Consider the following 27,794-nt stretch of genomic DNA (forward strand, 5'->3'; position numbering starts at 1 on the left):
TCTAAAGAGAGAAAAAAATAGAAGTGGGCAGGACGGCACAATTCATCAATTCATAGCTCACTGATAAACAAGATAATTAAAGACAGGAGATGTTGCTGCATCACTTCTGCTGAGGTATATGATGCCTCAGTATAGCAGAGATAAGAGTGAGCGTTCATCCAGATTATTAGGAATTGAGATTCAAGATGGCCTCGCTGCTCATTCCTGTTGACAACCTCAACCTCATATTTTGATGTTTTATATTTGCTGTTTACTTTTGGGGCTTTTTGTTTAGGCTCAGGCATCAAAAGTAATGAGTTCCCATTATAAAACTGATCAGGGTTTGGGTTAAAATCCGCCGTTTTTGGAACTCCAACGTTGGTTTTGTTTTTCAACTTCAAAAGCGTCCGCTTGGTTTAAAGTTCAGCCATTGCCAAAGTCAGGAGTGCTGCAGCCCAGTTACAAACCAGAAAACCCCCATGGGGTCCACACAATCTTAAATCTTCTCTCTAATCACAGTACAGTAGTGATGTGTGTGCTCAAATGTTTTATTTAAAAACAAAAAAACACAACAAAGGCTGTAAATTGCTAATTTTACACAGTGCTGTGCAAATTATTGAGACCAGTGTGTGACCCACTGCCACTGGGACACAGTTCAATGCAAGAGCCGTAACTTTAGGTCAGAGTAAACAAACTAACTCCTCCTATTACCAGTGTTAATTCACTTTTTCTAGTAATAAATACATTTATGTAAATATGTAACTGCACTCTGCTTGTGCGTAATTTTCAAACGAATCCCTGATGTTGCTGTGGTCCACCTGCAGCAATAGCTGTCCTAGCTTATCACAACATTTACCAGAAGAGCTAGTGGCCGTTTCTTCACATGACCACTAGAGGTCTTATGTCACAATCTAGGTTGATCTCTTTGGTTACAGATGGTAGCAGCTGCCATCTGAGGCTGGAGGGTATGTCAGCGATATGTAAGGGACTGATAACAACAAGCTTGTAAGTGCTGTAATACGGGTATCGAGCAAAGGTTTGCAAAAAAACCCAAAACTTCTTGCGACAAAAAGGTTTACTGTAGAGGCTGATTATCTTTTTGAACTTCAGCAGCATATTAGGAAGAATGAATGAAGTGTCAGCAGTCGCTTCCCTCAGTCCACAGCAGGCTGACTGGCCGGGACACCGACTGTAGGGCGATACAGTCGTTGGAGTGTCTGCACAGGCAGTGATATGCATCTGCACATGTGCATGTAGGCGCTGCATTCACCTGGTGGGGGTACGTGCTGACGAGAGCTGACTCTTGATTGAGAGGCTGTCCCTGTCTCCCCATACAGATTTATGACTGAGAGGATTTGTGTCCGGTTGGGGTACAGGCAGCTCAAACTTATCTTGCTGATAGACAGCCTTGTAGATTTCCTCAGAGTGGATTTATGTTCCGTGGGGGCCAGCGTTGTTGGGGTAGCACTGCCATATTCCCATTTTACTCTTTATTTGAACTTTACATTTGCTCACAGCTGTGTCGTCCTGCTCCGAGTGGCTCTCAACCTCCAGCCATTTACTGGGAATGTAATTATTTATGCTCCGGCGTAGAGAGAAAGATTTTATAAGGAGTCTCACATTTTATCTAATTTTCCGCTCGTCTCTGAAGATAGGCGATAATGGTGTTGAATTTCCTGAGATGCCATATATGGAATTATTTTTTTTACTACATTATTTTAAAGTCAGCATGATTTATGGGGCCCAGACTCGAGACGTGATGATCGTAATTAATCTGAACCGTTGAGAGGAAAAGGCCAACCGCTGATCTAGACGTGGCATATGGCTGTGGGATCTTACTCTCCCTGCACCAAATCTCACTTCTTCCACCTGAATCAGCGCGTTTGGCTTTGCCATGCAAGGGCGCCCTGCCATGCGTCGCTCTTTAACGCTGCAAACGTCTCTTTGGGCGCGAGCTGCGAAACGCCGCGGGGTAAATGTGAAAATAAAAAGCTCGTCACGTTGCTCCTGGTTGTTGTTTGACAAGAACCAGGCAGGGCTGCATTTGTAGCCCGCGCGCCCCAGATGGAGATGTAAGGCAGCGGCTCGTGTGTTGACCTTGTCATAGCGAGCACATTTGCAGAAATAAAACTCATCTGAGCCTCAGACTGGCAGACAAAGGAGACACAAGTAGCTGGAGAGCTGGAAAGACAGAGAGAAAATTCTGAGTAATATTGATCTTAGTTAATTAGATTCCTATCTAGTCTCTGGGGACTGGTGTTCCGGCAACACATTTTAGAGTGAAGAAAGTGGCTGAGAGATATACCAGTATATGAACTCAGTTAATTTAATTTCAAAGCCCCGAGTACAAAATGTGATTTGATTATTGGGAATATTTTTCATGTCTAATTACAATTTCTCTTTTCTCCCCTGGAGTTTATCTAAACTTTTTTTTTCTCGATGAATCCTAATGAATCTCAGTCCTTGTTTAGAACTAATGACCAAGTGTTTATCTCCCCACCCCCCTACTACCACCACCACCGCCCCCCAACTGCAATGCATTTCAGTAATTCAATATGTAGTGCAGAAAAATTAGATTTGAAATTGAGAACTGATATTGTTAGTTTCTCCGCTCATTGAAACTAAATGAATTTGCGCAGTGAATCACTAATTAGAAGGTATTTTATTTCACTATTCCTCAAGTTGAAGCCTTTGCAATAAAAGATATTATACTGGTAAGTCCAATTATTATTATTTTTGTCATTGGCTTTAGTAGTACGTGAGCTGGGTCCATTCATAAAAAATGAAATAAGAAAAATAAAAACCTGTGACATACATTTTCACATATTTCACCATCAGTTTTTTTCCCTGTAGTGACGTACATTGCTGTGGTGTTACTGCGTCCTCGTCCCGCTCTGGGATTTCCTCTGTGTCTATTTGTATATGCGAGCAGGACTGGCGTGGGGGGGTGGGGTGGAGGTCATGTTGACACATCCCGGGGCCGCACACTAGGTCACCAGCTTTCATAGCTGATCTGTTTGTCATAATGGCTTTTAAAAGGTCACACGTGTTGATTAAAATGACTGATCGTTAAAAGCATCCACCGGTAACCCACGCGCGCACACACACGTCTGTGGGTCATGTCCAACGGTGTATGGTGCCATTTATTATGGATGGATGCAGAAAGGGCCACGGATACATGAATGAGTGAAGTAGGTCAGGCAAATATATAAAAAGTGACACGGTCTTGAAATATTGTCACATCGTCTCGTGTCACTCGGTACAGAAAGCACGCGTGTGAGATTTTTACATACTGCGGTCAAAACCGGAGATACTGTACGAGCAGATGAAGAGAGACGTGTAGCCTTAGCAACCAACTGAAAAGGATTATCCGTGTATTCTCCTCACACTTGTCATCATTTATCTCTTACACATTATTTTTGCGCCGCTCTGGCTCTCTCCTGGCAGACTCTGGCTTTGCTGCAAGGCAATTGCTCTCGTGCGTCGCTGGGGAATTTATTGCGCTGCTCTGCTAGAGATCCAAATGTATTACTATGAGGATGCTGTGAGCGGCTGGCGGTATGGGGACGTACCTGCATCTCGCTGAAACCCACCGCCGCGCCGCAGCCCCTTCCCGAGCAGCTCCCCGCCCCAGGCATCTCGTTGTATGGGGGATATAATTGTTGCTGTAAATTCTGCCGCTCCCCAACGCCCCTGTCTTAACCGCCCATTACGCATGGTTCACTACGGCCCTTGTTGATTGCAACTGTCAAGAAGGGCAGATTTATGCACTCTGGCTTGGAGATGGAGGGATGAAAAGGAGTGAGAGAAGGGTGATTAGGGAGAGGCAGGTTTATTGGGTGAGCCCACGCTTGACCCCTCCTCCAGCCCGGTTCGCTCCTCGCTGATGTGGGTGGAGATGAGTGAGACTGATCGGCCAAAGCAGACCAGAATAGCAGGACTTGGTCCAAACCCACAAGATGGAGGGAGAAGTGAGTCCTTTAAAGTGGGCTGGTGATGAGATCTGTGCCTGATCCTTTGAGCATCGCTGTGAATGTGTGTTTTTTCTGCTTCTGCACACACACGTACAGGCGCGCACACACACACACACTCTTTTCTCAGCCCTCAGCCTCTCAGACACCCTGTCCTTTTTCAGAAAACACCACTTGTGTAACAAAGGCTGCTAATCTGTTGAGTACAGCAGTGAGCCCAGTGTGGAGGGGTGGCGGCGGCGGTGGGGGGAGAGCACTTCCTCAGCCCATCACAGAACCGTTGTGGTCACACTCTAATCCACTGAGCCGTCACAGCACTAAAATAAACCATTATTCTCTCATAGGGCTGCTGCTCTGCTCTGTTCTCCTCTGTTCTGAGGACGTGCATTGGTCTAGATCGACAAAAAATATATATTTATTTATATTTACGAGGGATTGTTGCTTATGCAACATTACATTTTCAAAATACCAAACGGCAGTTGTACAAAAAATTCTTAAAATATGTCAGAAAGATGTTATTTGTGGCTGATGATTATTAGTTTAGCTGACTCGTTTAACCAAATGAAAGTGATGACATACAGGTAGGCGACAAATGAAAGACAGAGCTAACCTCTGCACTGCAGAAGGATAGACCCTCATTCTTCTGCTGAGTCTCTCAATTGGCCTTTAGTGTTATCTAACGTAGAAGCCCAACTGACTTGAGATCTGGTGACTACGAAGACCGTAGCCCAAACCATCCAGTGACCTCTGGTGCCCTATAGACTGGGAGGCATTGATATCTTGAAAGAAGCCACTCCCACCAGGATAGAAATGTTTCATCATAATATAAAGGTGATCCCTCAGAACAACTTTGTATTGATTTCTGGTGACCTTTTCCTCTAAGGGGACAGGTTGACCCAAACCAAGATGGCAGAATACCCCCTACAACATCTCCACACCGTAGGGGTCAACAGTTCAGGCTTGTCCATTACTTTGTCATGCCTCAGTACGTCTCGTTATATCATATGCTGCCATTTTAACACAGCGTCCATGTTTCGTACCATGTTTTTGCCTCGTGTGTTCTGTAGCTTCAGCTTGTGTTTTCTACATGCTGACATGTTATTTGTCACGTTATTATTCCAAGTCTGTTTACGTTGCTTGTATTGATCATATATGACACAGAAAACAATTAAATCCTCACAGCTGAGAATTAAGTCAATTAATCTAACTATTACAGCCCTCATGTGTAGTTATCTGTTACTATCCACCGTTATTTGTCTTTATTTAATTTGCTATAATGTGTTCATTTTCTTGTCTATCATTTGTTTATTCCATATGCTCTCTGTTACGGTCTCTTCTTTGTCATTTTATGTGTACTCATGTGTATTTATTTCTTTTTATATTCTGCCAATTAGTCACAGTAATACTGATTATTAATCTTAAGTTCAGCTCTCTTCTAATCACTTCAGTCTTGTGTGTTTTCTCACATGAAAGGAAGCCTTAAAAAAGACATGAATATCATATATTATGAATTAGTCATGTAACATTAAAAAATACACGCCCAGGGCATCAAATACTGATGTTCTATCCAGTATTGCTGGTGATGCACACAGTGTGTCATAGTTGGCATTTGTGCCACGCGAAAATGTAATGGTCGCCTTTTAATAAACAACATTAGGAGGTAAGAGGAATGGTGTTGGAGCAGGCTGTAAGTTTGTCATCCAGGAGACAGCTGTTTGTGTGTCGTTTATGAGTTTTGTGCAACAAAAAATGCTAAAGTGCATTTTTTAAAATCATTTTTTGTCTTTTGTAACTTGTATTTGATGCGGTGGCTCTTTTCTAGGAAAGCAGTAAGTGAGACATTAACAAAAAAAAAAGCATGAAAAGGCGAGGCTGGGGTCAAGTTGGGTTGCAAAGCGGCTTGTAGCTGCACAGCAATTGCAGTCAGGCTGAATCAGCTTAAACGTGGTTCCCTATAAGAGACTTGCCAATTAGAGGGTAGTGCGTAGAAGTGAATCAGCCGGGCCAACTGCTGATGTGGGCTGGCATTGAGAAAAGCTGATCTGCTGGGATTGTGGCTCAGCTTGACTTTGTAGTGCCACGCTTGAATAGTTTAGTCTGGGGGAAGGAGTGTGGTTTGGGTTAAAATATGCCCCTTCACAACATTAACCCCGCATAGTGAAAAATTACATTTACCCAGCGGCTTTAAATGTGACTCCGAGGGGTCCTTTACAAGCGTTTACACGTCGCAGTGTTACAAGCTGGGAGTGAGGCTTGTCTCACAACTGCCATACGCCGGCGTGCCAGAGCGCAAATGTCAAAGAACATAAACGGCAGCATTCGACGCCCTGGGAATGAGATCAGGCCGGACATACGTCTTATAAGTTTTTACTATTTGGTTTCCATATGGGGTTCTTTCCATTTTGTCCCACTAGTGTCTTTAAAACTGATCCATCTACACTCTGGAGCAGGAGATGGTGTTTGTTAGATAGTGATAGATAGTGCTTGTTGCCTAGTTGGCAGCATGAGCGTAACGCAGCTAAACGTGCACAAGTCTCTAAGTGGTCCCTAAGTTGTCCTGCGGGATGATGGGATGCCATAGTAGCAGCAGTAATGGAATTACAGGAAAGACCCTGCCCTGGCTGCACTGCACGAAAGGCACAAATGGAGAGTGAGATGGAGTGAGGGGGAGAGGCTGAACCAGAGTCGGAGCTGAGAGACCAATCTACACTATGGCACTTATGGAATTCACCTTCTTTAGACCGAGCAATCAATGGAGCTCGTTAATAATTCACACGGTCTTAGGAGGGAACCATAACCGCCATAAATGGTGATTTTGTTTGATCATTACAGTCCTTTCATTCGAATAAACAGATAACATTATTCATCAACGAGAAGAATAAATATTCATTGCACATTGCGCACATTTTGTATGCAGAATAGCAACCAGAAAAAACATACATCCAGGCTGTATCGATGCGATTTCCCCAGAATGATGAAATAATTTACAGAATTGATTAAGATGAAGGCTAATCTTTACGAGGCATATACGGCTGAATTTGAATGCACCGGAGTGCCGCTCTGTCACGAGATAGACGGATGAAAAGATGGCGGCGCTTCCATGATCGAAGTGTCATGGAGACATCACGGGAAGCCTGGATTTCTGAAGTGCTCTCCGTGAGCTCTGCTCTCTCTCATACGTCCTACAATAAGTCAGCTTCATTTCGTTAGCTGCCACGAGCATCAGGTCTGAAGCACTGTGAATTTTTACTGATTACTTTTTTAGAATCATGGAAAGTGCAGTGGAAGTTACCGCCGCGCTCCATATCTATCTGTTGTGCCTAAAATAAGCGCGGGGATATTAGATTGCGGCGATGCGTGTTTGCTTATGAGTAGGACGAAACAGATGGGCTATTACAGATACAGAGACTGAAGCAAATTGAGGTCATCAAGCAGGTCTTGTGAATCGTGCGTTCAAAACGTCAGACGCCAGTGTAGCGCGGGAAGGAAGGAGTTTTGTTTAAAGAGGTGTCTTCGGCGCACATCTATTCAGCGCATGTGGGAGAGGACGAGCCTCTGGGCACAGACAGCCGTCAATGGGCAGGGATAATTTGATTAATGCATTTGCTCGCCCCCCCCCCCCCTTTCCCCTTCATAAGCAGATTTCTTCTTCTCTGGCTTTATACTTGTCTCTCAGACGAAGCGAGCGTGCTGGAATTTGTTGCATTTTGCGTTCGTGCCCGCTCGTCTGTGCTGCTGCAGGGCCCCATGGCTTCGGGAAAACCGGAAGCTCCTCCAGCGACGTTCCTCCTCTTTGAGGCTGTGATCCTCATCATGCGAAGGTGTTCAGGAAGGAAGCAGGAGGGGAGGGGGAGTGTGTATAATCTGATGTGCACGCATGCGAGTAGCGGTGTCTAAAATGATGAGCTGTCGTTAGAGTCCGCAACACGCCGGCGCGGCGCTTCTTGCCTTTCGGCTGCTTCTCGCCTTAGTCACAGGACCTGATCTTAGCTTTGTTTTGCTTTTTCCTCACAAGTGTGCTGGTGCATGTACAGAATATGTGGGAGCAGCCACCGAATGAAAGCTAGTCACCGCTCGGGAGCGATTTAAGGGCCTTTTATAGAGATAGATCCGTCCGGTTTACTGGGCTGAAGCTGGCTACCAAGAATTGTGACAGACATGTGCCTGCTAGACCTCATACATAAACCACTGGGGTGTTTGTATTCGTTTGTGTGTATGTGTTGTGGGAGATAGCGATAGCTGTTGTATCTCTACTCACGTGCCTTCCCTTCAATTGCCCAATCAGTCAGTGGAACCCTTCAGACAGTCTCCTCTTAATAAGGAGGCTTCCAGCCCAATTCCCACAGATAGCCTAAGTAAATCAAACCGGTGAGGAGGAGAGGAGAGCCTCTTCAATCAGGCTCTAGAGAATGGAGCCTGGGCAACTCTGGCACTCTAGACAATAAGCAAGAGAGTGGGAGGGGGGAGGAGATACAGTGATATTCCTGTATGGTGATGACTATGCTCAGAGTGAGGTGCACCATTCGTCTGAAGCCAGCACCCTCAGGTCCTCTATACTCTGCATCTCACCGTAAAACATTCCCCACTGTAATTCGTGTTATGCCCCAAGAGCCTGAGCTAAGCTCACCAGCGAGTATACCGTCCTCCACCGCGTCCTCCACCTACCCCGCTCCAAGCCTGATAATACTGTCCTCACGGCGAGCTGAGCGAGCCATAATGCCACGTTTTGTATTCAGCCCTGATAGCAGCCGTTTCAGCACAGCCACAAACCGGAGGCCCCAGCTTGCACGCTGGTCAGGGTTCAGGTTGGACCATTCTGAGAGGTCCCAAGCCAGCAATTTGGGGCGAGAGCGCTCCAGGCCACATGCGCCTTGTCCGTCCATCACTGCTAGAGGGGACTAGGGGAGGAAAAGCGGGGAGGCGGGGTGCGACAGGCTGAAGTTAAAACAAGAGGCCCTGGCATCTGCCTCACGCCAGGCCAGCAGATGTGGTGATCCTGGTCTATTTGAGTTACAGTGATGATTAAGGGATCATGGCCCTTAAATAGACAATCCTGTTTACCCAGTTTAGGGCTGCAATCAATCCGCCACTCGCCAGATTAATTGAGACGCTTCTGATTGATTTTTTTTTTTTTTTTCCTCCTTTCACGTCCCTCCTCCTCCTCCTCTGCTCCTGCCCAGCCTTCCTATCAATGACTTCTCAAACTGCAAGGCCATAATTCATGAGAGGGCTGCAGGGGTGGAGCGAGGACTTGGCTTAGTGCATAGGTAAGTTCATGTAAAAATGTATGACATCACTGCCGGCTTGCCTGACTGACAGGTATGACAGACGGCCCACCTTTGCCCCGAGTCTCCGTTTCACTAAACACTGCAGAGCTAGGTCATTTTTTATTTCCTTACACACATTTCTTATTAACTCATCTTCATTACTTACATGTATGTTGGTATAGAAAATGCCATAAAATATGTCAGGGTGACAAAATCTCTGTATTGTCCCACCTGTAATGATCCTCGTTAGTGGCCATGCTGCTGCAGGCTGACAGAGGAGGCATCAGTTAATTAGGCCAAAAGGATGAACTTTACTCACACATCCCTGGCACCAGATGATAAGCACATCAAGATGTGAGAGTCCCCCCTCTTCTGGAAAAGATCAGCCCGAACATTGAGAGGAGGAAAAGCACTTAAAGCTTGTTTCCTTCCTCTGTACTCAAAGCGATTGCGTACCTTTCCCTTTTTTTTTTAATGGAAGGAAAAACACTTGGTTGGACACGCGTGCTTGCATGTTTCCACGTATGTTTATGCACCTTTAATTAGCTGGGAATATGCTGTCTGTTCTTTTGTTTATTTATTTATCGTGATCAGACAATAATGGGATGGAAGGTGATCACGACTGAACTCGTCTCCTGCAGATCTCCTTCATGTGAGACATTGTCTGTCAGCCATCACTACCATCTGTCAGCACAGAGAGTCTTTAAAGACTCTTCTCTGCACTTTGCCTTCAGGGCAAACACATTTCTCATGTACCCAGCCCCCCTCCACCTCTAAACCCAATCTTCCAATAAGCAAAAGAAAAACAAAAGCTGGAAAACAAGGCAATGAGGGTATCAGTTTTGGCAGCGCCTTCTGAGCACTCACTCTCACGGAGGCAGATTTGTCAGGCTTTGCGAGGCTGCTCCTTGACAGCTTAAGCACAGCAGCTACCTCGCTGTGAATTTTCTGAAATGTTGTGTGCAAAGTAGCCATAGATCATCTGTGAATGCCTCTTCTCTGGTCAGTGTGATGAAGCAACGCGGATGATTGCATGAGCGTGTTATGTTAATAAGGCTGGTAATGCAGTTTGCGTGTTGGTGATGCTTTATTGAATGTGACAGCTAACATCAACAGGGACAAGATGGCATGTAGTTAGCCATATGCATGGTGCTGAAAACAAAAGAAGGCTCCTTTTTGATGGCAAGAAACAATAGGTCGTAAACAAGCGCAGGTTTGGATTTTGCACGTTAATATAAAAACATTTTTGTTTTGTTGGGTTTTTTTGTGGTCACTGGTTGCAAGTGATCCAGCTTGAAGGCATCACAGTATTAACATGCACGCAGCACGAGGGTGCACGCTACATATGTAAAAAAGCATTTTAAATATAGATTTCTCAGATGAGACCTGCAGGTGCACGAGCAAGGTGCTTTGTGGAAGCGTGGCACTTCCTCCTTCTGTCTTGTGCTCTAATTTGATTACAGACTGATTAAACCCTCCCTAATGCAGTCAGAGCTACGGCATGCTAATGTAATAAAATCACTTACAGCTAAAACAGGTTAGCTTAATTGGCAGGAGGCACGATGCTGGGATTTGCATTAAATTATTTATTTGCTTAGCAGACGCCCTTATGCAGGGCAACTCTCAATTCCATTATACACATTAGCCATTTGCGCAGCCAATTTAACTCGAGCACCTCGTTCAAGGATAGAACTACTGCCGAATCGCCGCCTCCGCCACTGCTGCCCCATCCGCAAGCATTTCTTGGGGAACAGGAAGCGGTAGTTGAATTGGACGCCATCGGTGACACGCTGTTGGTGCCCTTGCAGTAGCCACTGAGAGTTGGGGGGGTTGCCTTCTAGCAAACCAGAACGTCCACTTAGCGCGTGGAGTTAAACATAAACAGCACACACCAACATTAGCGCGCCGTCCCGGTCAGTCCACTGAAAGTCAAAGCATAATTGAGCTGCTCCATTAGCACCGGGATCAACCAGATGGTGCCCCCATTCTTTTATTCACCAATTTATGTGGGCATGTCATTCTTCCAAGTGTAAAAAAACCAAACTAAAAACACTGACGCGAATGAGTGTTTGGATGTGCACGTGTGTGTGGGAGGGGTGGAGGTGCACACGCATAACTGTGGGAGCCTCCAGACTCCCACCTGTTAACTAATCTTTCAGCGTCGTCTATCAGCACGATCATCTCTTCCCCCCGCTGTCTAATTGGTAACCTAGTTATAAGACTACCCAACCTCTGATGGGCGATGCGCACTCACAGGATGAATTTTACATTCCCGATACCTTTACAAGTTGACTGGCGCTCCTCGCCTTTGTGCAAAATATTCAGTTTTTGTCTCGGTAAAATTATTAGTAGTTTCAGAGGCCTGGACCTAAAAGATTTCTGTGTCGCTCTATTGAGAGCATTTAAAAAACACACATGCATAATCGCTTCCTGGCTTTTTAACATATGATCAAACCACCACTGACGTATCCCACTTAGTAGCCGTGTTGATAAGGATCCATTTCTGATTAAGCAGCGCTTGCCAAGGTTTATATTTGGCTTTGCGCATTCAATTTGCTTTACATTTAATACAGTGTCTTTCACCCAGTAACAGAACTGGCTGCCTGCCACAGAGGCTTTTGATTGGAATTGAATGCACAGTCATTTTCTCTAATATAAATCAATACTCTCCAAACCTGCCACAACACATTTTTTGATGCTCACTATTGCTCCGGTGGAGTTTGGAGCACTAGTGAAGCGGTCAGATAGTTGACACGTTTTGTGCAGCGAGATTAGTCTGTTTGTGAAACGGTGGAAAACAAATCACTTAAGAGCCACTCAGACTTAATCATATTACCTTGCTAAGTAAGAAGTTTTCAGATCCTTTCTTCCCCCCAAACTTCTGAAATATCTCCCCGAGCCGAAGACGTGGCTGCTCGGTGGCTGTTGGTGAACTGCCGTTCGACGCCATTGCTCTCCTCCTTTGATGCTCGGCGTTTGAAATGCGATGTGGTTTAAATGGCCGTATCGCTTTGAGAAAGAAGTGTGTTACAAAGTGGAAACAGTTGACCAAATTATCAGACACTGGATCCCTGGCTGCAGCGTGTGTGCCTCCCTCCATCTTTTCCCTCTGCTTTTTTTCTTTGTTTTTTTCGCTGCAACAACAGTATTGTTTGCATTAAGGGCCTGGCTGGAGTAAATGGAGCTGTTTTCAATTAGTTTTCAAAGTGCTTATCCCATTAAAGGTAATGACTTATTGATTTAACGACAGTGGCGCTTTTGGTGTGAAACGTGGTGCTATTATGACTCTCTCCTCTGTTGCTTGAAAGGGCCCGGCGATACTGAGCGCCGGGTGAACGCCTTCGGTCTCGGCCTTCGCATGACCATTGCGCTTGTTGTTTTTGTGCCGGTCCCCGGGTCATTATTGAGTGGCATAAGTAACTGTGTGCTCGCGGGGCGGAGCAGGTGATTTTTCTCCTCCTGGCCTTTCGCCAGTAGTGTCAGCTGGGATCCAGGAGCCATCACAGAGGTGGGAGAGCCTGATGTCATTGTCAATGTTCCTGTGTGTCCCGCAAACCGCAGTGCAGAGGAAGCGATGGAGGGCCCCGTGCAAGCTAATGTGCCCGCTGCCTCCCCGTGGGTTCCACTTTGCCATGCAGCCATATGGCCGTGCTCCTCCCCTCAGTAATCCCTCACCGGTGTCAGCATCCAACCCAGGAGGGCCGCACTTTTGTGTTTTCTCCTTCTCACTCTCCTGCTCTGTCTGTCTATTTTTTTTTTTTTTGTTCCTCGCATTTTTCTCCTTCTTTGGCATTCTGTGCGTGTCCCCGTCGAACTCCTTTTGTTTTCGTCTCATTCTTTCTGCACACTAAAGCTCGAAACATTGTTTTTTAACCTTGACAGAACTTTGAGCGGCCGAGCGGCTCATCGGTACAGTAATACGCACCCCACCGTGATAATTGGCTTTCACTTATAACTCATCATGTAGTTGCTGCTACTTGCTAATGTACTGTGTGTCCTCGGTATCATCAGGAACTCCTCTTTAAAACAGTGTCTTTATTGCCTTTATGAATCCTGTCCAAATTCTTTACTATCTTTCCACACTTGTATAAACTCAGTCATCCACATTCTGCTATCTTATCGCTAATTGAGCTCAACAGAAGACATCACCGCTGTAAGGACTGCTGTTCCACTGATTTCCTTTCTGCTAGAGTATGGATATGTACTAGACCAGGAGGAAGGGGCTCAGTTGCTGACAGTCGCTGTTTCAAGTAATGAGACAAGTGATAAGTCAGCCAGCGACCTTGTCTTATTCCCTTTTGCTTTCTCTCTCCCATTTCAATATGAGATTTATACTGCGTGCACACCTAACTCAGCTGGGTAGTGCACTCTTACGTCTCCATCTTCCACTCCAGCCAAACGGGCTTTAACTACCAAAATAAAAATAATAATACTTACAATAATAACAGCTGCGCCGAAGTGCTGAAACAATTAGCCGATTAATAAATTAGTCAAGCAAGAGAACACTAATTAAAAAAAATGAATAGAAATTGGATCAAATTTGTTCATTTAGGTAATCTAAAACAGATACATACAAAAAAAGAAGACTGAAATTAATTAGCAGGGAGAAGGAAAAAAACCTCCCAGATGGGTTTATTTATTACCTAAATATACATACTTGGTAAGTTACGCTGGAAAAAAATGATCAAACTTTTTCAGTTTGCTGTGCACGATTTGAATGAAGACGACACTTTGAGCTAATGAGAACTCTCGCTGACCCCAAGCTGTTAAACGGGTAGGTGAAGATTAGCCGCCTCTCCGTTTTCAAAGCGTGAGTCTGATGTGCAGCTTCACAACAAGACCTGAAAACTGCACATTTTTCTTCCTTTAACTGCAGCAAATGTAAAAAGATTGATAAATTAACTCATTAAGCGTCAGAAACAGTTCCTGACGAGTCAAGAAAACACAAAGACATGGCACGAAGTAAAACTCGTAAACGAACACAGGAAATGGGCCGAGTTTGTAACGGGGTGCTGACTAAACGAGGGTGGGCCAGATCAGTGGGAATCAAAGAGAGGATTTAACTAAACTGACACGGACATATGAAGACGCAACGAAACACGAGAAAGGGTCAAAGGTGAGCACTAACAAAGGTGAGGTAAAAAAAAAGGGGACGTCCTACCTGGTACAGTAATAAATCATCATGCTTGTATCTAAATACAGCTACATTCCCCCATTAAATTGAGCAAATTTAGACTTCTGGACAAAGACATGTAATTAATGACAGATAAAAAGGTATTACAACAAACTGGGTTTTACTCAGTGTCTCTCATCTCTCTCTGTGAAAACACACCACAGTAATGACCTCTTATCACCAAAGATGAGGACAAAATCAATAAAAGGATGAACCTGCACAGCGCCACGTTAGTAATAATGAGGACACCTAAATGTCCTCATCATCCACACCAAAGAAAAGTACTTTTGCTTCTTTCTTTGTCCGATTGTCATTTTGAACGGCCTCTCGTGGCTTCGTGCGTTTGCAGAGCTCACCTTGCAGCTCGTCGAGCCCGTGCACAGATATTGAGCGGCTCGAGTCACTGCTCACTGTCAGCGAGCAACTTGATTTGTTTCCTCGAGGAATGAAAATGAAATTATTGTTGTGCCTTGATTGACGCAGCCTATAGTATGCACGTTTCTGGTTTCTTTGATGCTTAATAATCGTCACAAGAGAGTTTTTTCATTTATCTCTCTTTTTAAAGAAAAACTTTTATTACTTTGGTTTATTGTTTTCACTTTTCAATTTTATATTTTATATTTATGTTTATTGAATTTGAAAAGATATTTTATTGTATTTTAGTTTACCCGTTGCCATATTTCTTCCTTTTACTTGAAGGGGAAATATGCTTTTCCTTATTTTCTACCTGTTACAGTTACAGTCACATTTCAAATGCCCAACGTTTCAAAATTGAGGTCACTGTATAAAGAAGCAATGATCTAAATGCTCTGCGTCTGCCTTCTTTTTTCAACCTCTTGGATCTGTATGATGTCAGTGACCAAGGATTTCCCTTATATGGTCATTTCCGGCACACAGCTCTGGCTGTAAGAGAGGACCCACCCACCGGGTTTTTTAACTCTTCACCCCTGGAAAGCCTACGTCAGGCTTCTTATTAAAACTCAATGACGGCATGTGCATCAGAAGTTAGTGAGGGTGGCCTCTGTAGACACCTCTGCAGCTACCCTTGGAAACTCCCAGAAACTATTGTAGTGGTCATCAAACCTCATCCTTATTCATATATAATGGAGGGAGGACGTCAGATGTCATCTTTATGTGGGGAAGAGTTCAATGTTTTGTATGCAAAGAGGAGCAAATCAAAAGAAAGCCTTCCTAAGGATCAGGGAAGGGAGGTACGACATCCTGTTTCATGAAGATGAACTGAGGCCAAGGCACAGTATAAAAAATGAGGCTTATATTGAACTGCAATTCATGCAAAGCAACTCTAGTAGAGTCCAAGAATTAAGAGTATGAAATCGGCATGGCTGTCATCTTTTAGCATGAAAATAGGTAAAATAGGTAAAATTACTCTTTTTATGATGTGTAGGTGGAGATGATGCAAGCAGTTGTAGCTTGCTGCTTGATCACAGAAGCTCCTTTACCTGCAGTAGAAAGAGGAAAAGAGGGAAGGGGCTGAAGAGATTTTGACCGCAGCCGTGGCGCTCGGCTTGTCTGAGTCTGTGTGAATATAGTGTTTTCCTCGGCATACACAGCAGACCAAAGCTGTTTTTGTGGAAGGAGACATCTCATTTGTTCCAGGGCTTCACATTCTCTGTAGAGAACCTGGTCGGAGCAGCAGTCAGGAGTCAGCCAGGCCAGAGGCCAACAGAGGAGTGAGAAAGCTCACACATGTACATGAAAGTTCAGGCCTCTGCTTGGCACACTGTATTCACATCGCTCCAAGCCATGAGAGGTTGATGCTACTGCACACCACCTAGTACTATAAACAACTGTGCAGAAGCAGTGTGCACTATAGTAGAAGATCATAAGGTCATCTGAAAGTGGAGTCACAGGGTTATGATCTTCCTCCGGATAGTTCCTGCAAACACACCAGATCTAAGTTTCAATGTGAGAATTTTTTAATGCAAATTATGACAGATTGAACCAAAGTTCACTGCAAATGGCACATTCAACTAAATTTTAACGTTTTTAAATATTGTTGAAGACGCTCTGAAGGTTTACCTCGGGCAAAAATGTTTGATAATAAAGAGAGGCTATTCTAATTATCTGAGGAAATGCATGCATTCAGCATAATGATGATGACATTTTAATATTTTCAGAGTAAACGGTAAGAAATCCGATGGTTTTAGACAAAGATAGGACCCTCGTGCCATCCATGTGCAGTTTTTTATTTTTAAACTGAGGCTGCCGATGTTAATAAGTCTTTAAAAAAGGAAAAGATTGTCGATCTGCACCAGAACCGACACATTCATCCATGACATTTGCCTCAACTTTTCAGCCTCTTAATTACCTGATATTTGTGGCAGGCAAACACTGAAAATCTGCACATTCATTTACAAGCCTGAAATAAAATTGAAGAGTATAGTGAAATAACTCTCATACTGACTAATCAGCTGCTAAGCTTTTATGCAGTTTGACCTCTTGACATTTGGGCTTAGAGATTTTATCTGTAGTCACATAAAGGCTTGCCTGGAAAGAGAAATGCACCTGCAGCTCGGGTTGATTTGGAGTGGATTAGCCACGAGGCCTAAATCCTCTGCTTTAGTCCTTGTTGAAACTACCATGGAAGTGGATGGAAAGAAAGCTACTGAAATTGGCAACTACATAAATGACAGCTTGTTTAGCCTTTTTCTTAAGCAATCATTTAGCTTTAAAAATAAAATTCTGTGATACATTTGACATATCATACATGGTTTTGCATGGCAGCAGAGAAAAATAAAATTGCAGTAGTATGAGGACATTATTCCACTGTAGAACAAAAGAGTGGGTGCAACTGAGTCCATCACCTAAATAATACACTACTCACGACCTCTACCTTTGCTTCTATTAGCAGGCAATCTTTGAAAAGCGGCGTTGCCTTCGGGAGTCTGAATTAGTCTTACCTTTGCTGAATTTAAGAAGGTGGTCAAATGCAAATGTGAGACTGTGGGATGCGTGAAGGTGTGCTCTGTTGTCTGTCTGGTGTGGTGCGATGATGGATAGTGCTGCCAGCAGACTGGGGTTTCACTAATACTGGAGCCTCTGGGAGGGCTGCATTAATGGATGTGTGTGCGTCCGCCCGCGTGTTCGAGTCAGATCTGTGCGTTTCCACAAAGATATTGCAGCAATGTTGTAATTTGTGCATAGCCTCATTTGGATCAAGCGTCAGTCTAATATCAAATCCACCCAAAAAAAGGCCAGTTGGTCTGATAAAAGCACGTTTTAGAACAATTTAAATTTGAAGTTGGCCTCGCTTTAGAGAGCGGCGGTATGTTGGAGGGCTTTTGACAGTAAGGAAATTAAAACAGTTAAGTGGATGTTCTACACCCTCCACGTTTCCTGTGTTTTTTCATAAAGGAGACCTTAAAATGTGTAGTATTAATGAAATCATTTTATTTTGGTTCCGATAACATGATCACTATGTGCAGAGTAAAGATTGTGTGATATGACATTTTAAAAATGTGTGCCTCATCTCAGAAGTCATTGACTGTCAGCCTCTTGGGACAGTGGTGCAGAGTTCAGGGTTTCTGGTGAAGTCAGAGGGTTTCAGGGCCAAGACTTCCCCCTTTCTTGTGCACTCGTTGTTTTAATCATAAGCTTTTAAAAAGCTAAACCAGGCCTGTACAGGGTGCGCCTCGCATCTCGCCCTGTGGTACCCCCCCCACCTCCCAACCTGATAAGGATAAGCACAAGAGAATAGATGGATGGAGAAGCTAAATAACAGCAAATGTGTTTCCTCTTCTGCTCTCCACACAGACTGTTTGCCTGCATGCAGTATGCATGCGCAATAGGTCAACACTACTGGCAGACTAAATCTTTTCCCTTGCCTACAGATATCTGCGTATAGAGTTCATGTAGCACTATGATTCAAAATGCTAAGAGTGCCTATAGCACGGTTTCCCAACCACTGAGCCGTGGCACATAATCACATGTGCTGTGGAAGATTATCTGGGTTCACCTGATTAGTACTCTAATCGACTGGCGCAAGTAACGAGCAAAACAATTACATTGTCTTCCACTAGAGGGCAGTGCAACTACCTGCTCTAATTAAATGGGTTGCCAACCGCCAGTAAAACAGAAGAAGATGAAGAAGAAATTACATAATAGTCACGCTGTGAGTGAGGTGATGTGGCGGCTAACAGCAACAGATACATATTTGAAAAGAAAAAGTAGTCAGTCTGACCTGGTCCTGGAGAAAACTCTGACCCCGATGAAGGCCCTAGCATGAGTAGTGGTCAGAAGAAAGCAAAAAGGTATACTGGGGACAAACCGAGGCAATTCCGCTATAGCTGTGTGCAGGGAAAAGTTATTAATATGCTTTTTGGGACATTTTTGGTGGTGTGCCGTGTGATTTTTCTAATGTGAAATATGTGCCATGGCTCCAAAAGGTTGGGAAGCACTGGTCTATAGAAAGTCTCAACTCAGGATGTAACCTTCAGTAAAGTAGGACGGTAACGTCCCTGCAACTTGGAAAAACCAGTTGCATTGACATTTTTTGCAAAGTCTGATTTTAAGTGTTACGGCAATCAGCTTTGACGTGCAACACCCTTATAACCTCTGGGGGTCTGGCTGGGCTTGATCATCGGGGGATTGTGACCTGATTACAGGGAACCAGTCTGGGCCGACTGCAGTCACTCTGAGACTGACTGATGAAGATTTGTAAATCGTTTCCATGTAAAACTAACACAGACACATTAGCAACAGATTGGAAATAATCTGAGTCAGTATTTGGTAATTAGCTGACCTGTCTGCAGTAGTGGACTTGACTCAACTGGTTATATTCCTTTATAAAAGAAAAGCTGCCCAGGAACTGTGTTGGTCAAAACGCCATCCCGGAATTTTGAATTCAAGTAGCTGACGTGAATATCTGTAACAGATGTGATTTCTGTTGATTTATCAGACTTAGTTGCTGTATTTAATTGCAAAGTTGACCCATTCAGTCTCAATCTCGATCTGACTTAATCACTGTTTGGCACATCAGAGTTGTTTCAAAGACATAAAATGACTGCGTGTGGTTGCAGACCCCATTTCTAAAGTAACTATTTCAAAAGGCAACAAGATTGCACAGTCACAAGAATGCTGTTTGTTTCCAGCCACTGTTTTGCGTACTGTTACTATATCATTAAATAATGTAAATGTGTTAAGTTAATGTAAGAAACAGAGCTGTGTGAAGCCAAAAAAAGCCTGAGCAGTTTTGTGAAAGGATTCAATGCAAATGTCCAGAGTGCAAAAACTTCTAAGAGTGGTGTGAAGATGCTTGAAGAGGACAGTGTCGCCATAATAGATAAGAGTGCATCCTCACTGGACTAAAAAATTTAAAACTTGCTCTAGATCAATATTTATTGTGCACCACAGCATGTTTTGGTCTTTTGTTGATGCTAGCACAAATGTCACAGGGCATTTGAAATCAAAAGAATAAACTGCATGGGGACAATGAGTATCTACAGCAAATTTAATAGGGATGTGGCCAGCGCTGCTGAAGGACCATCCTATATATGTTATTGTTTTCAGGCCTAGAATTATGGATGAAAGCAGCAGCACTGACAGCCCTTTTACATTTTTTCCAGTGATGCTTTCTTATACGGTCGTACTCATAAAACTTTAATTTTACTCACTGAAAATTGCTTAACAGTGTAAGTATGCAGCGTCCCGGCTTGAGATGGCCGATCTGGGCAGCTGCTGCATTAAAACGTGTTGCGTTATGGCTTTGCAGAGTGTAAACAGCAGTATATATCTGTGTCTGTGCGAGTGTGTGTGTTCGCCTGTGTGTTTGTGTGATTGAAAGCCTCGGCAGCACACCTGCTCGGCTTGGACAGGCAGTGTCTCTGGACCTCATATCCCATTCAGGCGAGCTCCTGTGTGGAACAGGAGCATATGGTCTTAAAAAAAAAAAAAAAGAGTTCTTCCTTCCTTTGTGCCACTGTTTTACAGGAGGCCCATATAGCCTCGGCGCTCCCAGGAAAGCTGTTCCTTATTCTTCTTACCCACAGCACTTTGCCCCTGCCTGTCTCAGCCGCCTCATCCGTGATGGCTTTGGCGCCGTTCATCATCTGACATATGAATATAGAGACACCCTGGGAGGCAGAGTGAGCTGGATGAACCATCTTCACTCAGCTAAAATAACTGTATGACTTGAATTCATAATTATATCAAACACAGGCGTCTTTTAGAGTTTCTTCTTTTTTTTGTGAGGGTATTTTCGAAATAAGAAGCGAGGCTGTATTAGAAAACATAACGATCCCATTCACAAAAAAGGCCTTTCTCACTATAATCGTTCAGCATGTTCAAGACGCGGCAGCGGATGGATTTTGTTTTATTTGCATAGATATTTCAGGATTGTTGCTCCGATGTGCTGTTCGCTATTGATGTGTTTTCTCATCGATGCAGAGATTTGGGTTGAGGGAGCGCCTCCACTCTGGAGGAACACCTGTTTCAGCCTGCCTCCAGATGGTTAGCAAATCTAAAGGCATTTTATATGATGTCACACTAATCTGAATATAGCGCGGCGTGCACATCAAAACCTATGCCTTAGGTCGAGATGGCGGCATCCATATGCCGTCATACATGAAGCATGCTTACAATAATGTTATTTTATTGCAATATTTGGCCTCTGGTGCCAACGTTAAGAGGAAAATACGACATTTTTCATAATGTTCTTAAATACTTTACACAGTGCTTTTGCATTACATAAAAGAAGTCATCACATAAATCTGTATTGTTTACAGCCATTATTTGCTGCAATATTTCACAGACCTTTACAGAGGTTTGTGCTGTCCTCCAGCACTTGTAACTACAAAAGCTGAATTCATGGCACCAACAGGTTGACCGTGTGTTTGTTTTTCTTTGTGTTGTTCCTGTTTGTCTTGTGTCTCCTGTGTGTCTTTGTTATTGTATTTCATGTCTCTGCCTTTAGTCTTTTCCTGTTTTATTTTGTAAATCCCTTTCTTTGTGCATTTTTTCTCATTTTACTTCCTGTCATTGTTCTCTCCTCGCACTTTTTCTTGTGTGCTCTTCATTGATTGTGTTCGCTTGTTCCTTGTTACCCTATCTCTTTGGTGTTTTTCATTTATTCTTTGTGCTTCCTCTCACTCTGTTTGCCAAGTTGCCTTCCACCTGTTTTCTTCCTCGTGTCTCCTGCCAGTTTCCCTTATTCTTTTTTTAGTTTTTTATTTATTCATATTAGTGTTTTTTTTGTGTGTGTTTGTTGGAATTTGACAGACTCACATTCTTCTAACTGCAGCATCCTCTAAGTTTATTAAAATCCCATTTTTTCTTTCAAGTACCTGCTTGTTTGTCTGGATTTGGGTGTGTTTTTGAACTATGGATCACATATGCAGGCTGTGGATGGGCCAAAAAAAGAACGGGTTAAAGGTGCAGAATGGCAACACTTTAATTGCAGAAAAAGGAAGATGTACTGCAGCAGTGAAGCATCAATAAATCTAATCACTCAGAGGCAGATGCTGCCAGTGGTTGCCCTTTTCTTAAAAGTTGTGTTTGCTTTCTCGGTGAGTTCAGCACTACGAGTATTTCTTACATTTTTTTAAATGTTTACCTGCAGACCGTCAGTATTGCCAATAGTCGCTGCACAACTTTGTCAGTAAAGTGGTCCTCTCCTTCAGGGTCACCTTCTCATGCCTCCAGTGCCGCTCCTATTTTGAGATCACTCTGTGGAAGTTCCCTACTCATTGATTTCACTTGCTGGTTTGCTGTTTTAACACGGGCCTAAAATCTGGCAGAAAGAGCAAGCATCAGCTTCTCTGTCACACAGAAGTCACCACCCACGCCGTGGCTATATTTGTCTCACTCAGGTGAAAGGTCAGCGTAGTAACGCTAGAGGGAGGCGTAAGTTCCAGCGCACAGAAAGGGAACGGTCTAAAAATGGCAGCTGGAAGCAGCACAGATGAGCATGGGAAGATGATCTTGAAGGGAAGATGGTATCGATTTGAAGACAGTGCCTGAGAAGCTACATGCTACAGACACCTTCTGTGGGTCTGAGCTGTAGAAACGGCTAACAGCAGCACAATCTGCACCAGTCCTGGATGGGTTTTCTTTATTCAAACAAAAGTTACCCTGGTGTATCGCTGTCGTATATTATTGTTAGAATTCCCCTGGGTGCCCTTTGGCAGCCTGTCCACAAATATCGTGTACTTGTGCTGGAAATACTGAGTATTGTAAAACATTTTCTGGCATGTGATCATTACTGTATTCAAAACACTGCATTTTTATACAGAATGCTGGAAAGAGGCAGCCTTCCAGAAACACATACAGAAAGATGGCTGACAGAGATAATTGTCCTGAATTTTCTTTCTTTTCAACTTCAAACCATCATCGTGTGAAACATGACATCCAATCAGTCAATGGGGTAACTTTATAAGAAGCACATAAACTCGCATCCTTACATATAGGCCCGAGCTTTGATCACTGCACCTCCTTCATCATCAGCAGACTTGCGTGCCATCCTCTGTGTGATATGATCCTAAGAAGCCGAATGGCCTGGCTTCATAGGTTTACATGTATATTTAACACTCTCCCTGGTGCATTAGAGAGAGCACTAAAGCTGAGATACCATGTTCCTGTCAGTTCACAAATGTCGCATGTGTTAGCAGTTAAAGATTTTTATGGATTAGCATGGGAATAGCTACATGGTATATTCACGTGGGTGTATGAGAGCATGTTTATCAATGTTTAACTATGTAAAATATATTCTAAAAGGGTATTTTTTGATCAGTTTCCTTCTTCCTCTGCATGTTTAGTTGAGTTTGCATGAATATATGTCTCTTATTTCTGTGTGTGTGTGTGTGTGTGTGTGTGTAGCCCAAGCCCCTGTGATCCATCCTCCTCTGCACTGGGGTTAAAGCCGCACATTCAGGGCACAGGGGCTGCAGGAGGGAAAGCACGGGTGGGCGGCTCATTAGATAGCACTCCCCGCGGAGTGTGAAGGAGAAAAACACCCATTAGCAAAACAAACGACGTGCCCATCGCTCACACAAACACGCAGATTGTTTACCAAGAGCCAGGCGGACAAGCCCGATGGCAACCCATGTCTGCTGGGGGCTTCCTGTCGATGTACTTCCGGGGTCACGCACGAGGGCTTAAGGAAGTCTGCGGTGTGTTTACTATCGCTGAAAAAGAGGAGGACATTCTTGTAGAAGTGTAATTACTCAGGTAAAAAAAAAGGGGGAGAGAGGCGCAATACTCAGCGAGGTCTTAAATTTATGTAATATTGTTGAAAAATGTAAATTATGCAGCAAAACATTAATTATTCATTACAGTACGGCTCCATACAACAACGGAAGCATTTTTAGCTTACTGCACTCTAACAGCAGGATAGCGTTGTTTATCAGCGTCGCTCAAACTTTGAACGATTATTTAGAAAATAAGATCAAATAAAATTTGAGCTTTTCTGTGGTCAAGTTTGGGTTTTGGTTTAGGAAACTAGAACTACTCATTCAGGGTGAAGAAAAGTTTGTGGTCACGGGAAACAGAGGACAGCGCTGTCCGTTTGTAGGCTTTGATGTCCTTTAGCTGTCTGAAAAACACAACAAGAAAACCTGTGTTTACCTCAGATTACTGCTAATATATCACTAACATCATTGCATTTTATATGCTGTTTATTTTTCTAGATTTTCTGCTTTTATATAGGAGTATGCTAAGAATACAACCAGTTGGCTCCAAGTTGAGTCGGGTCCACAACTGCAAAGACCAGCGTTGTAAACAAGTTGTGTTCATCAGAGCAGCCACTTCATTCAGTGGTGATGAGGGACGAAACATTTCTCCCACTGAAAACGTCCAGATGGACAGAGTAAAACTTTTGGAGATTTACTTACCTGGATGATTGAGCGTGCATCAAGACGTTAATTGCAAACTTTTGTCAATCTGTCTAAAAATGATTGCAGTCCGTCGAGTTCAGACCATGATTGTTTGGAACCTGTGAAATCATCTTGCAGTTTAAAGTGGTCGTGTGTAACACCCTCAAGAAGTTGGTCGCCGCATAAAGTTGCAGGGTGTCCGTCCTGTTCCTACGTGACTGAGCCATAAATCTGAAGTCAGTTTATTTAACCAAATATTACAACCAGAACTTAACGTATCACTTGTGGTTTGATGTCCACACATCAGCAACTGTTGCCTCCATAAGTCCATACCAATGTATACATAAAATGGAACTGAATTAATAACAGGCTATGTTTAAAATCAGTATTTAAAACTGGCCAAACTGGAAACATTGTTTTATAAGCCACTGAAAGGACTGCGCATGCAGCAAGGCGTGTCCAGGGTCTGCTCAGCAAACACGATACGTGGACGCCGTCCATCTCCTTTGCTAGACCACAATCATATTTTCCTTTTAAATATATTTATAATTTAGTAACGATTTGCCAGTTGCATCAACATCGGTTTGTTTGATGTGTCGTCTGAAGTGTGCACGTGTGTCAAAGCTCTGCTGTCATTATTATTGAGAGCATTTAGTAACACGAAGACCAAATGATGCATTTTTCATGAATCACTGTTAAATATAGGAAGCAATATTGATTAGGCACCTAAAAACTATAACCTACGAGAGCATGTGTCTAATGTGTGCTTGGTCTTACCAGCAAAAGCCAAACAACTTGACATCACAGGAATAAGAAGCTAGATTTTGTAGCAAGTCCTCATTTGAGAAGCTGGAATCCATATTTTTGCTTTGTGGTTTTTCATTCCAGCAGCTTTTGTTATTGTGTTGTGTAAACTGAAAAAGAAAGTAATGCTAATGCAGTTTGCTTATGTCATTCTCTCCAAGAATCTCATCCCTTTGTGTGCAGCAGGTTTGGAGTAGCATCTTAGGTAATTAGTGAGGCTAACCTTTGACCTCAAGAGTTGTCCCCCAACACTACAATCCCCCATTAATGCCGGCATCTCCTCGTGAATCTCTGCCAAACAAAAGACCAAACAGCAGTTGATCCCTGGGAAGCAGCACAGTGCTAATTTGCTATTATGCCTGATCTTCCACTCATTTGTTTGGCTGACTGACTACACAGTGTGTGTTATGGTCTGCTGGCTCTGTCTGCAGAGTCCTCCCGCCGTTACGTGAATGATGGAAATAATTTTCATCAGATAAAAATCAGGCCAAGCATCATGCCTCATATTTTTTTCCCTCCTGCCTTTTTGTGAGAGCCGTGTTTTTTGTAGTCTGGCCAGGTTTTACAATAAGCTTCATTTCACTCTGTTTCTGTTGAAGGAACCTGCTTCAGATCTTAAGTGAAATCACTCGACCTGATCTCCAACTTCACTGCTGTCTCCAACACGAGCCTCGCAGATGACTGGTTTGTGAGAGATGGTAGGAGGTTTCTGTGACCCTCTCTTGTGTACGTGTCTCCCTACAGCCAGATAATTAGCTGCCGACTGTCAGATAATTATCCAGGCTGCATCTAATTTTGGTCACAACCTCGGACGATAATGGTCAAATGAAATCAATGGCGTACAGGAATGCGTGGGATTGGCTAAGCAGCATGTGCTCAATTGGCTCATTCCAAATGGTCTGTCCCCATTAATGAGGCGGCCGCATTGTGTTAATGACTACAGCCGCATCTTCTGGGTGGTCACATGTTGATAACTCATTAATGAAAACGTGAACTATAAATTAATGTTGCTGCGAGTTGCTTTTAGTGGATATCTCCCTGTTTCAGCGAGGTCCCAACACTGCCTGGGTATTATGATATACTTCAAACTGTGCCACCTACTGATAGCAGCTGAGGTTTTGAACGAGACAAAATGGATAATAACGAGAAACGCTGGGTAGATTCTTTCGACTTGCATCATTTTTTTTCCCAACCAAACAAGCTTATGTACAGGTGTTCTGGAAATATTGCACAATAGCTTCCAGAGTTGAGCATTTTGTCAAGAAAATGATCTTCACCAAGACATTTGGGGTACTTGGGAGTGCCATTAAGTTGAGTAGCAAACATAATAGGCAGGTGTGACTGAGGAAATGCCCCCACCTTTAAACCCCCACCGATGCCTCCCAATGCCAGCGGGGGATTTGGGTTAAGGCGGCGATATAAAGACGCTGAGTAGAAACGGAGGATTGGAGGTGTATATCTTCATGATGCACCTCTGTGTGATGACAGCCATACTGTATGTGACAGTAAATCCTTGGTACTTATGCATCATTTCCTATTTCCTGCTCACCGACGGCTGAGGGGAAGTATCGGCAGTAATACAACAATTTCTGCCGGGGCATCAGTCTCACTCTGAGAGCTAAAACACTGGCACTGTAGAATTCAATGGTTAAAGTGCAGTCTGCAAAGCTACTAAAAGCTTCCAGCAAGGAGATTTTGGACGCACTTAAGAATAATTACAGTTTATTGCAAGTTAAGTCTTATTTTTTTAAAGTTTTGACAGCTCATTTCTTCGGTCAGGCACGTATCCCCGGCCATAACGCTGATGCTGAAACCGTCGAGCCTTTTGCAAAGTAGGAAATACAGCAGAGCTGTGTTGGTGTCTGAGCATATTTTGAATTCCCGCAGCGGGCCATATCCCGTCACAAACACCAATTAATAGTCCTGCTTTCTGTCCAGACTTTGCATTAATCCAGACTTCATGAGGGAACGGTGGACGTACCTGAGCAACTGAGGATTCTGTACACTACATGGGGATAAATAGTCAATCTCAGGGTAGCTACGCCCTAAGATGTGCCTTTCTATATCCTTCTTCTCGAGTCTGATGGGATTATAATTTACAAAATGCAAATTTGAATTTAACCTACAAATTGAGAGCATAGGGCATGTTTACTGGTGTTATAAATCAAATGAGGAGTGGTGGAAGTTTCTTGAATGCTTTTAATCGATCCTCTTTTTGCAAGCAGAAGAGTCGCCCACTGTTGGTCACTTATGGCAGCGGTCCCCAACCTTTCATGCGCCACAGAGCGGTTTAATGTCCGACGATATTTTCACAGACCGGCCTTTAAGGTGTCGCGGATAAATACAACCAAATAAAATGATACGACCGAGACAAAAACTGTGGTATTTTGTAAATATAATAATAAACGCGAATTCACTGTGTAATTGTGTAACTTTATTAGCAGCGTCCTCCTGAAAATGCGCCAACAACATTGAGCGTAACATCCTCCTCTCTGCCCCTTAGTGCTCTCTGGTTGCTATAGTAACGTGTAAATATTCCTTTCAAATTAAGACACACAACTACAGCACGGGACAAGACCCAGGGAAACAGAGTTGACGATAAAAACCCTAAATTTCACACCCGAGCCTCAACTCTCGCGGCCCGGTACCAAGCGACTCACAGACTGGTACCGTACTGGCCCGGGGGTTGAGGACCGCTGATTTATGGCACTGCATTAGCAAAAACCAGACAGGTCAGCGTCATGTGGAGTTCTCGCAGGATAAATAAAAACTA

General features: G+C 43.6%; 1 protein-coding gene across 15 annotated transcripts in view; it reads left to right on the forward strand.

Moving 5' to 3' along the window:
- The window catches only part of LOC100705667 (RNA binding fox-1 homolog 3), a 422,442-nt gene that overhangs the window by 242,044 nt on the left and 152,604 nt on the right, over positions 1-27,794 (forward strand). The gene's annotated exons all lie outside the window — the stretch shown is intronic.

This window comes from Oreochromis niloticus, linkage group LG4 (assembly GCF_001858045.2).
Source record: "Oreochromis niloticus isolate F11D_XX linkage group LG4, O_niloticus_UMD_NMBU, whole genome shotgun sequence".
Lineage (NCBI taxonomy): Eukaryota > Metazoa > Chordata > Actinopteri > Cichliformes > Cichlidae > Oreochromis > Oreochromis niloticus.